At 43.9% G+C, this 9,220-nt stretch overlaps 1 protein-coding gene and 1 pseudogene across 1 annotated transcript in view; one reads left to right on the top strand and one right to left on the bottom strand.

Moving 5' to 3' along the window:
- LOC101610498 lies at positions 1-2,277 on the bottom strand (annotated as a pseudogene).
- Positions 2,278-2,325: 48 nt separating this feature from the next.
- Ccnb1ip1 (cyclin B1 interacting protein 1) overlaps positions 2,326-9,220 on the top strand; it is a 33,408-nt gene continuing 26,513 nt past the window's right edge. The window contains exon 1 of the mRNA XM_004670158.3: positions 2,326-2,365. The gene's annotated coding sequence lies outside the window, so the exon portion shown is untranslated. The remainder of the gene's footprint in view (positions 2,366-9,220) is intronic.

Raw genomic sequence — 9,220 nt, 5'->3', positions numbered from 1 at the left:
TTTGTAACCAAAACTTTAATCCCAAGGATTCTCACAAACATGACAAATGACAGCATGAAAAAAAAATCTTGCACAGTAACTCAATAGTTCAGCTCTACAATGTACTCTTAAACTGACAGACATTGGTATTTTGAAATTTTCAGATGTTACAAATGTATATAGTGATCACATACAGAACTTAGGACCCAGACCAAAGTAAACATTCTTTTAAGTTTTTCAGATTCTATACCAACTAGGGAACCTCTGCCCAGTTGGGATTTTCCCACCACCTCTGGTTTCATGAATGGTGCAGCCTTTTCTCTTTACCTGTTGGCTTATGTTCACGGCAGCTTATAAAGACTTATATGCAGCTGCACACTATTCCAGCCACGGAAGAGCCTACATCTGTTTAATTTCTGCCACTTTTGTTTCTACATTAACATGTCACACTTTAGCTGGGCAGGATTTAGGTTTATTTTGGACTATGAAAAACTAAAATTCCAAGCAAATTCAATCTTGCTTAAGGGAACATTGTAAAGTAACAATTCTTGGTATTACATGCCTCACATGATCCATTTCAAACCATAGAGAATGACATCGTTACATGTGTCACTGTTCCAAGAGAAAGACAAAACTGAACAGCTAAAAACATCTTAAAAATGCACCAAGCCTATGAAGTCTCAAACAAAACCTGAATTTTCTGTACATACTCCTGTCAAATGAAGTTATTTCCTGTACACCACTTGTGTTGCAAATTGGTCTTCTATTTTCTTTCATTTGACCTAGATCGGCTACAAGACCTAGAGAAGGATCGAAATGGCTTGTGATTTCTCTCCCGAGACAGTGATCTCTCTCTTCTCCTATCTCTGGAAAGGGACCTGCTCCGGCTGTGAGAGAAGCTTCTCCTCCTTGGAGATCTGCACCGAGGTGGAGGACTCCTACGGTAATCATCTCGAGGATGACGACCCCAAGAGGGAGGTTGGCCACGATTTCGACTTCTTTTTTCACCATTCGACAGTTCCACTCTTACACGGCAGCCACATAGTGTTCTTCCATCTAGCTCTCGGACAGCATCAGCTGCATCTTGGGCATCCTCAAATTCAACAAAAGCAAAGCCAGGAGGGTTTCTAGCAACCCACATACTTTGGAGTGGTCCATAATAGCCAAAAGCCCGTTCCAAATCAGTCTTTTTTTTTTTTTTTTTTTTTTTTGGTTTTTCGAGGTAGGGTCTCACTCTGGTCCAGGCTGACCTGGAATTAACTCTGTAGTCTCAGGGTGGCCTTGAACTCATGGCGATCCTTCTACCTCTGCCTCCCGAGTACTGGGATTAAAGGCGTGCTCCACCACGCCCGGCTATCCAATTCAGTCTTGTTGCCATTGTTTCCAAGATTACCTACATATATATACCTTGCAGTCCAATAGACAAGAATCACGATGCATTTCGAGATCCTTGGGTTCCCGATGCCGACACCTTTCAAGTCCACACAGACTCCGAGGAGGCCTAGCCGCCGTGCCCCTCGGGCTCCGCTTGGTTGATTTTTCTTTTCGTTTCTTTTTCTTGGTTCATGCTTTTAATTTCAGCACTGTAGAGACTAAGGCAGGAGGCTCACTTTTGAGTGTAGTCTGAGCTATTCAGCTAGTTCCTGGTCTAGATTGAGACTCTGCTTACCCCAACCAAAAAAGAAAAGAAAAAAAAAGGAAGAAAAGGAAAAGGAGGGGGGGCACTGGGGAAATGATTCAGTGCTTAAAGGTGCTTGCAAAAAAGCTGCAAGACAGCCTTGCACACACAATAAGTGAATCATTTTTTAAACTCCTGCATCCTGAGCAGCCTTCTACCCATCAATCTCAGGTTAATTTTCAATTCCAACACATCCATATAGTCTAGGCAGGAAATCAGATGCTATAGATAAGCACTATAGGACAAAGAAAAGTGATTTTGAACAACATTAAAGTGAAACAGAAATAACCACTTAAATTACCACTTAAATTACCTTCGAGTTATCGTTTCAAGCCCTAAGTGAATATTTATAATGCAGACTCAAGGCAAAATTATAACTTAAGGGTACATAATGGATGTGTAAAAGCTGGAAAGATATGTGTACCTGGAAGGCTAAAACGTGCCAGAGGGCCTGCGCAGTCTGCCCGAGCACCCTGGACTTTCCAGACCCTGGCTTTGGTCGCAGCCCAGACCCTCCGTTAAGTACACCCAGCAGCCTGCAGCCTCACAAGCGGCGTGGGCGCCGCCTCCTCGGCGCGGACCTAGAGTTGGTAAGTGTCCGCTGTGGGCCACCGTCCCAGGAGCTCGCTACCTAGCAGGCCCCACGCCTCGCGCAGGCGCCCTTGCAATAGCGTCAGCGCGATTGCGCTTCTGGGAGTTGCTGAGAAAGTACGTATTTTGTTTGTCCCTCAGGTCAGAAAAATTTATTTGTACTGTTATCTTTTCTGAGTGTGGGAAGCAGGTAGAAAATTCCAGAGTTAAGGATTTTTACTCTCAAAATCTTGGATCTAAATTTATACAGCCCACAAAATGGGCTCTTTCCCTCACCTCGTGGACAGTCTGGAATGGGCTGCACCTTTCCCTTTTCCGGGGAAGGGTCTCCGCTTAGAAGTTTACCACTGCTTCTCCCAGTGCTGGTAATGTTCAGATTAAATTGGCTTCCGCTTGTCAGGTGAAGTTTATCTGTGGGAACTCTCAGCAAGAACGTTTGGATAGTCCTTTTTTTGTTTTCCGAGGTAGGGTTTCACTCTAGTTTATGACCTGGAATAAACTCTGTAGTCTCAGGGTAGTCTCCAACTCATGGCGACCCACCTACTTCTGCCTGTGCTGGGATTAAAGGTGTGCGCTACCATGCCCGTCTTCGTTTGGAGAGTCGTGTTTTGTTGTTGTTGTTTATTTATTTGAGAGAGACAGAGAGGGACAGCAAGAGGCAGATAGAGAGAGGGAGAGAGAATGGGCACACTAGGGCCTCCAGCCACTGCAAACGAACTCCAGACGTGTGCCCTCCATTGTGCATCTGGCTAACGTGGGTCCTGGGGAGTCGAGCCTCGAACTGGGGTCCTTAGGCTTCACAGGCAAGCGCTTAACCGCTAAGCCATCTCTCCAGCCCTGGAAAGTCTTTTTAACTTGAATTTTTTTTTTAAATATTTTTATTTGAGAAAGAGAGAATGAGAATATGAATGAATAGGTACGCCAGGGCCTTCAGCCACTGCTAAGGAACTCTAGAGGCATGCACCCCCTTGTGCATCTGGCTTCCATGTTTACTAGGGAATCGAATTTGGGTCATTTGGCTGTGCAGACAAATGCCTCAACTGATAAGCCATCTCTTCAGCCCTAAAACTTTTTACATTTAATTTTTTTTTTTTTTTTTTTGGTTTTTCGAGGTAGGGTCTCACTCTGGCCCAGGCTGACATGGAATTAACTTTGTAGTCTCAGGGTGGCCTTGAACTTGAACCGGGATCCTTCTACCTCTGCCTCCTGAGTGCTGGGATTAAAGGTGTGTGCCACCAGGATGCCTGGCCAGCCCTAAAACTTTTTATTAGCCAGGTGTTGGTGCACAGTTTTGTAGCACATGGGAGGCAGAAGTAGGAGGATTGCCATGAGTTTGAGGCCAGCTGGGAATGCAGAGTGGAACCCAGGTTAGCCTGGGCTAGAGTGAGACCTTACCATGAAAGAAAAGAAAAGAAAAAAAAGCTTTTATAAGCTTTTTATTGACCATCTTCATACATACATACAATATTCCAAGTTCATAATCCTCTCCCAGCACTCCCTTTTCCCCTTCCCCTGTCTTCCCTCCATTGAATCCCTTTTTTCCAACTAGTCTCTTTTCTGTTTTGATTTCATGATTTTTCCTCCTCCTGTTATGCAGGACATAAATCTTTAGAGGGCAATTTTGTGGTTAGAATATATCTATTGAGCCAGACAACAGTAGTGGTTTCCCTGCTAGGGCCATAGGCTTTTGATTAGGCTTTCAGTAACAGGAGTGAATTCAATTATAGAATGGTTGGCTTCCTCCATAACAGATGTATGACCATTGCACCAGTTGCCACATTTTGCTATCTTCCCAGCTGTAAAGCTTGTAGAGTCCCTTGTACCACTGATTACTTTTCTCCCCAACAGGCTACATAGCTCTCTCTAGCATCATGACAGCTAGTGAACAGGTAGGAGTATCAAGCTCAGACCCAAAACTTGATTTCTCAGTGTGGATTTTTTTTTTTTTTTTTCAGGCAGGATCTTTTGTATCCTAGGCTATCTGGATTTCTGTGTATCCAAGGGGGACTTTGAACTTCTTGGTTTTTGCAGGAAGGGTCTCACTCTGGCCCAGGCTGACTTTGAATTTACTATGTAGTCTCTTACTGTGTGCTGGGATTAAAGGTGTGGGTCACCATGCCTGGCCAAAGAAACTCCAGATGTATGCTCCACCTTGTACATCTGGTTTATGTGGGTAGTAGGGAATTGAACCTGGGCTCTTGGGACTTCACAGGCAAGCATCTTAACCTCTAAGCCATCTCTCCAGCCCTGAGCCTTTTTAAAAAAATTCTTTAAAATTTTTATTGAGAGTGAGAGGGAGAGAGAGAATGGACACACCACGGCCTCCAGCCACTGCAAAATGAATTCCAGATGCAAGCACCACCTTTGTGCATCTGGCTTACATGGATCCTGGGAAATCAAACTGAGGTCTTCTGGCTTTGCAGGCTTAACTGCTAAGCCATCTCTCTAGCCCTAATATTTTTATTTATTTAGTTGCAAGCAGAGAAATACACACGGGGGGGGGGGAGAGAGGGAGGGAGGGAGGGAAAGAATATGAGAATGGACACTCCAGGGCCTCTAGCCACTGCAAAAGGAACAACAGATGCACACCCTACTTTGTGCATCTAGCTTACTGGGTACTAGGAAGTTGAACCCATGCCATTGAGTTTACAGGCAAGCACCTTAACTTTAACTGCCAAGGCATCTCTCCAGTCTTGAACTTTTTTTTTTTTTTTTTTGAGGTAGGGTCTAGCCCAGGCTGACCTGGAATTCATTAATTCTTTAATTCATTATGTAGTCTCAGGGTAGCATTGAACTCTCAGAGATCCTCCTACCTCTGCCTCCAAAGTGCTGGGATTAAAGGCGTATGCCACTGTGTCTGGCCCTTAAACCTTTTTTTGTTTTATTTATTTATTTATTTATTTTTACAAGATGTGTTTCACTCTGGTCCAGGATGACTTGGAATTAACTATGTAGTCTCGGTGGCCTCAAACTCACAGCAATCCTCGTGCCTCTACCTCCAGACTGCTGGCATTAAAGGAAAACCTTTTTTATTGACAACTTCCATAATTTTAAACAATATTCCTTGTTAATTCCCTCCTTCCCCTCACTTTCCGCTTTGAAACTCCATTCTCCATCATATCCCCACCCCCTCTCAAGCTGTCTGTCTTTTATTTTGATGTCATGATCTTTTCCTCCTATTATGATGGTCTTGTGTAGATAGTATCAGGTACTGAAGTCATGGATGTCCAGGCCATTTTGTGTCTGGAGGAGCACGTTGTAAGGAGTCCTACCTTTCCTTTGGCTCTTACATTCTTTCCACCACCTCTTCTGCAATGGACCCTGAGCACTGGGAGGTGTGATGGAGATATTTCAGTGTGAACATTCCTCTGTCACTTCTCAGCTCCATGGTGCCCTCTGAGTCATCCCAACGTCACTGCCATCTGAAAAAAGAAGCTTCTCCTAACCAAAAGTGAGAGTAGTATTAACATATAGGTATGAACATTAAGAGAAGTGCTTACTGGACAGTTTGGTGACCATAGTATATACATTTAGCCAGACACCAGCAGATGTTACACTCCTGTGGCTCATGACTACCCTTGTTGTAGGTTTTCAGTATCAGGGATGTAGTCCCTCCCGTGGAGAGGGCCTCCAGTCAAACTAGAGGGCAGTTGGTTTCCCCCATAGCAGATGTGCCATTATTGCACTCGTTGGCTCATTTGACATGGCGGGCCAAATAGAAGGCTTGTAGTGCCCACTGTTGAGTATCTTCACTGATGATTTCTCTCTCTCCCATTGAACTGCATGCAGCTTGGCTTTTTCCAGCTTTCTGTCAGCTGGTCTACATGGAGGTGGTTTTCAGCTCAGTTCCAGCAGGATTTCTCAGTGACCTTGCAGCCCAAATATGTGGAATCTTCAGCAATAGGATCTTACCATCTATTCCTTGTGGGAAGCCAAGGGCCTTGGCAATGGCCTGTAATGTTTTGGGGGCAGTAGGGACCTCCCTGGCCAACAACTCACTGGAAGGTATCCTATCCTTGGCACTGAAAAATTTTCTAGTAACAATCTATGGCTTCTGAGTGTTCCATTGTCCAAAAATGTAGGTTTCCATATGATGTATTTATATCCTCTTAGATTTTGATTAGTCCTCCCTCCAACCTTCCTTTAGTCAGTCTCTTTCCCCTGACCTCACTTAGGGCTTTTCATCCTCATTAATCTGTTCTTCTACTTACATATATACAATACCATCCTATTAAGTGGCCCCCCTTCTATTCCCTTTATATCCCTTTTCTAGCTTACTGTCCTCTGCTACTGAGTTTTTTCTTCCTACTCACATAGAGGTTCAATCATTTGTCCACATATGAGAGAGAATATGTGACATTTGGCTTTCTGGGACTGGGTTACCTCTCTTAAGTATAATCCTTTCCAGATCCACCCATTTTCCTGAAAATTTCATAACTTCATTTTTCTGCACCACTGAGTAGAACTCCATTGTGTAAATGTGCCATATCTTCATTATCCATTATCAGGTGAGGGACATCTAGGCTGGTTCCATTTCCTAGCTATTGTGAATAGAGCAGCAATAAACATGGTTGAGCAAGTATCTCTAAGGTAGTGAGACAAGTCCTTAGGATATATGCCTACTAGTGCGAAAACTTTTTTTAAAAATGTTAAATATGGAAATGAAGGCTGTTTAACCTTAGTATCTCAATTAGATCACTGTTGTAGTCCAGTTTGCATTGCTGGTAGAAATCACCCAACCAAGAGCAGCTTCTGGGAAAAAGAGATTTATTTTGGCTTACAGGCTTGAGGGGAAGCTCCACGATGGCAGGGGGAAACAATGGCATGAGCAGAGGGTGCACATCACACCTTGGCCAGCATAAGGTGGACCACAGCAACAGGAGAGTGTGCCAAACACTGGCATGGGAAACAGGTTATAACACCCACAAGCCCGCCCGCCCCCAACAATACACTCTGCCCAAGAGGCTTTAATTTCGAATAGCCATCAGCTGGGGAACCTAGAATTCAGAACACCTAAGTTTATGGGGGACACCTGAATCAAACCACCACATTCTGCCTCTGGCTCCCATAAGCTGTAAAATACAATGCATTCAGTCCAACTTTAAAAGTCCCCATAGGGTTTTTTTTTTTTTTTTTTTTTTTTGTTTTTCGAGGTAGGGTCTCACTCTAACCCAGGCTGATGTGGAATTCACTATGGAGTCTCAGGGTGGCCTCGAACTCATGGCAATCCTACCTCTGCCTCCCAAGTGCTGGGATTAAAGGTGTGCACCATCATGCCCAGCCCCCATAGTTTTTATCAATCCCAATGATGTTCAAACATCCCCATAGTCCAAGATCTTTTTACTGAGCCATAATACCAAAAATAGCCTCAAAAAATCCATAATGGCACAAAATAAACATTCACACTGCAAAAGATGGCATTGGACATAGCAAAGAAATATTCAACCAATAAAAGAACAAGATTTAAAAGAACCAGGGCAAACATCAAACTGTAACTTCTAGTCCAACAACTCTAGTTAGTGACAAATCTCCAAGTCCAACAAGTCTTTGGCATTCCAATTCACCTCCACCCCTCCCCGGCCCCCCCAGCTAGGCTACTCACAGTCCTGGAGAACTTCATTGGGGCCAGCAGCTTTCCTTAGCAGCCATCTCGTGGTCCCGGCATCTCCACTGGGTCTCCATTGCAATCCATGGTTAATCGTCATGGCCCCATGGGGTCTGCATGCAGGCATCCAGCAAATCTTCACACTGCCCATGGATGTTTCCAAAACACAAGACCATGTTGCAAACTCAATGACCCTCTCATTGCTGTATTTCTTATACTCCACAACACCAGTCAGGGTGCCAATTTGTTAATTCAGGGAAAATAAAGCAGACTTTGATGAACAGGACTTATTGAGCACTCAGGCCCCTTCAAAAGAGTCTGCATACTTCCTGTTGCCCCAGTGCATCAGCTAGCCCAGTCTCAAAGGTTGCAATCTCTCAATTGCAGCTGAACGGCAGCAGTTCGCCCAAAGATTTTTCTTTCTGTGCCATAACCCTCTGCTCACACCACTTCATTTCTACACAAAGCAACCCTGTACAACTTCTCAGGACACGTACATAACAGCAAGCCTCACAAACTGCTAGCCCAGTCTAAGCAAAGCTCTTCCTTACCCTCTTAAGCCAAACCTCACAGTCCATAGTTCTTACTGCATTCAGGTCTTTCAACTCTGACCAGAATAGTTCATCAAGCTTTACTTACAGCACTGCAAGGCATCTCTTAGGCCAAGGTTTCAAATCCTTCCACATTCCTCTTGAAAATGAGCTCCAAAAGGCCAAAGCCACACAGTTAGGTGTCTAGAAGCAACCCCACTCCTCAGTACCACTTACTTTGCAGTCCGGTTCATATTGCTGGTAGAAATCACCCAACCAAGAGCAGATTCTGGGAAAAAGAAGTTTATTTTGGCTTATAGGCTTGAGGGGAAGCTCCACAGTGGCAGGGAAAATGATCACATGAGCAAAGGGTGGACATCACCCCCTGGCCAACATAAGGTGAACCATAACAACAGTAGAGTGTGCCAAACACTGGCATGGATTAACTGGCTATAACACCCATAAGCTGCCCCCAACAATACATATCCTCCAAGAGGCTTTAACTTCCAATTGCCATCAGCTGGGGAACCTAGCATTCAGAACACCTAAGTTTATGGGGGACACCTGAATCAAATCACCACAATCACTATGACACTTGAGAAAAGTTATACTTCTGGGAAAAAAGTCATATAAATACATGCTTTTCTGAGAAGGATATGTTACAAAAACTACTGTAATTAATATCTAACATTGCCTAAATACCTCTAAAAATTCGATTAAATGATCATCCTTGATTGCCATTACAACAAATTTTGATTGGGGGTATGTTACTTTTTGCTACCTAGTGATCAAACACAAAACAGACTCAACAAATACTTAGAATCTATGATTTTCATA

The sequence above is a fragment of the Jaculus jaculus genome, chromosome 8, assembly GCF_020740685.1.
Source record: "Jaculus jaculus isolate mJacJac1 chromosome 8, mJacJac1.mat.Y.cur, whole genome shotgun sequence".
Taxonomy (NCBI): Eukaryota; Metazoa; Chordata; class Mammalia; order Rodentia; family Dipodidae; genus Jaculus; species Jaculus jaculus.
The sequence above is the reverse complement of the archived record's forward strand: the minus strand, read 5'-3'. Positions and strand labels throughout refer to the sequence as shown.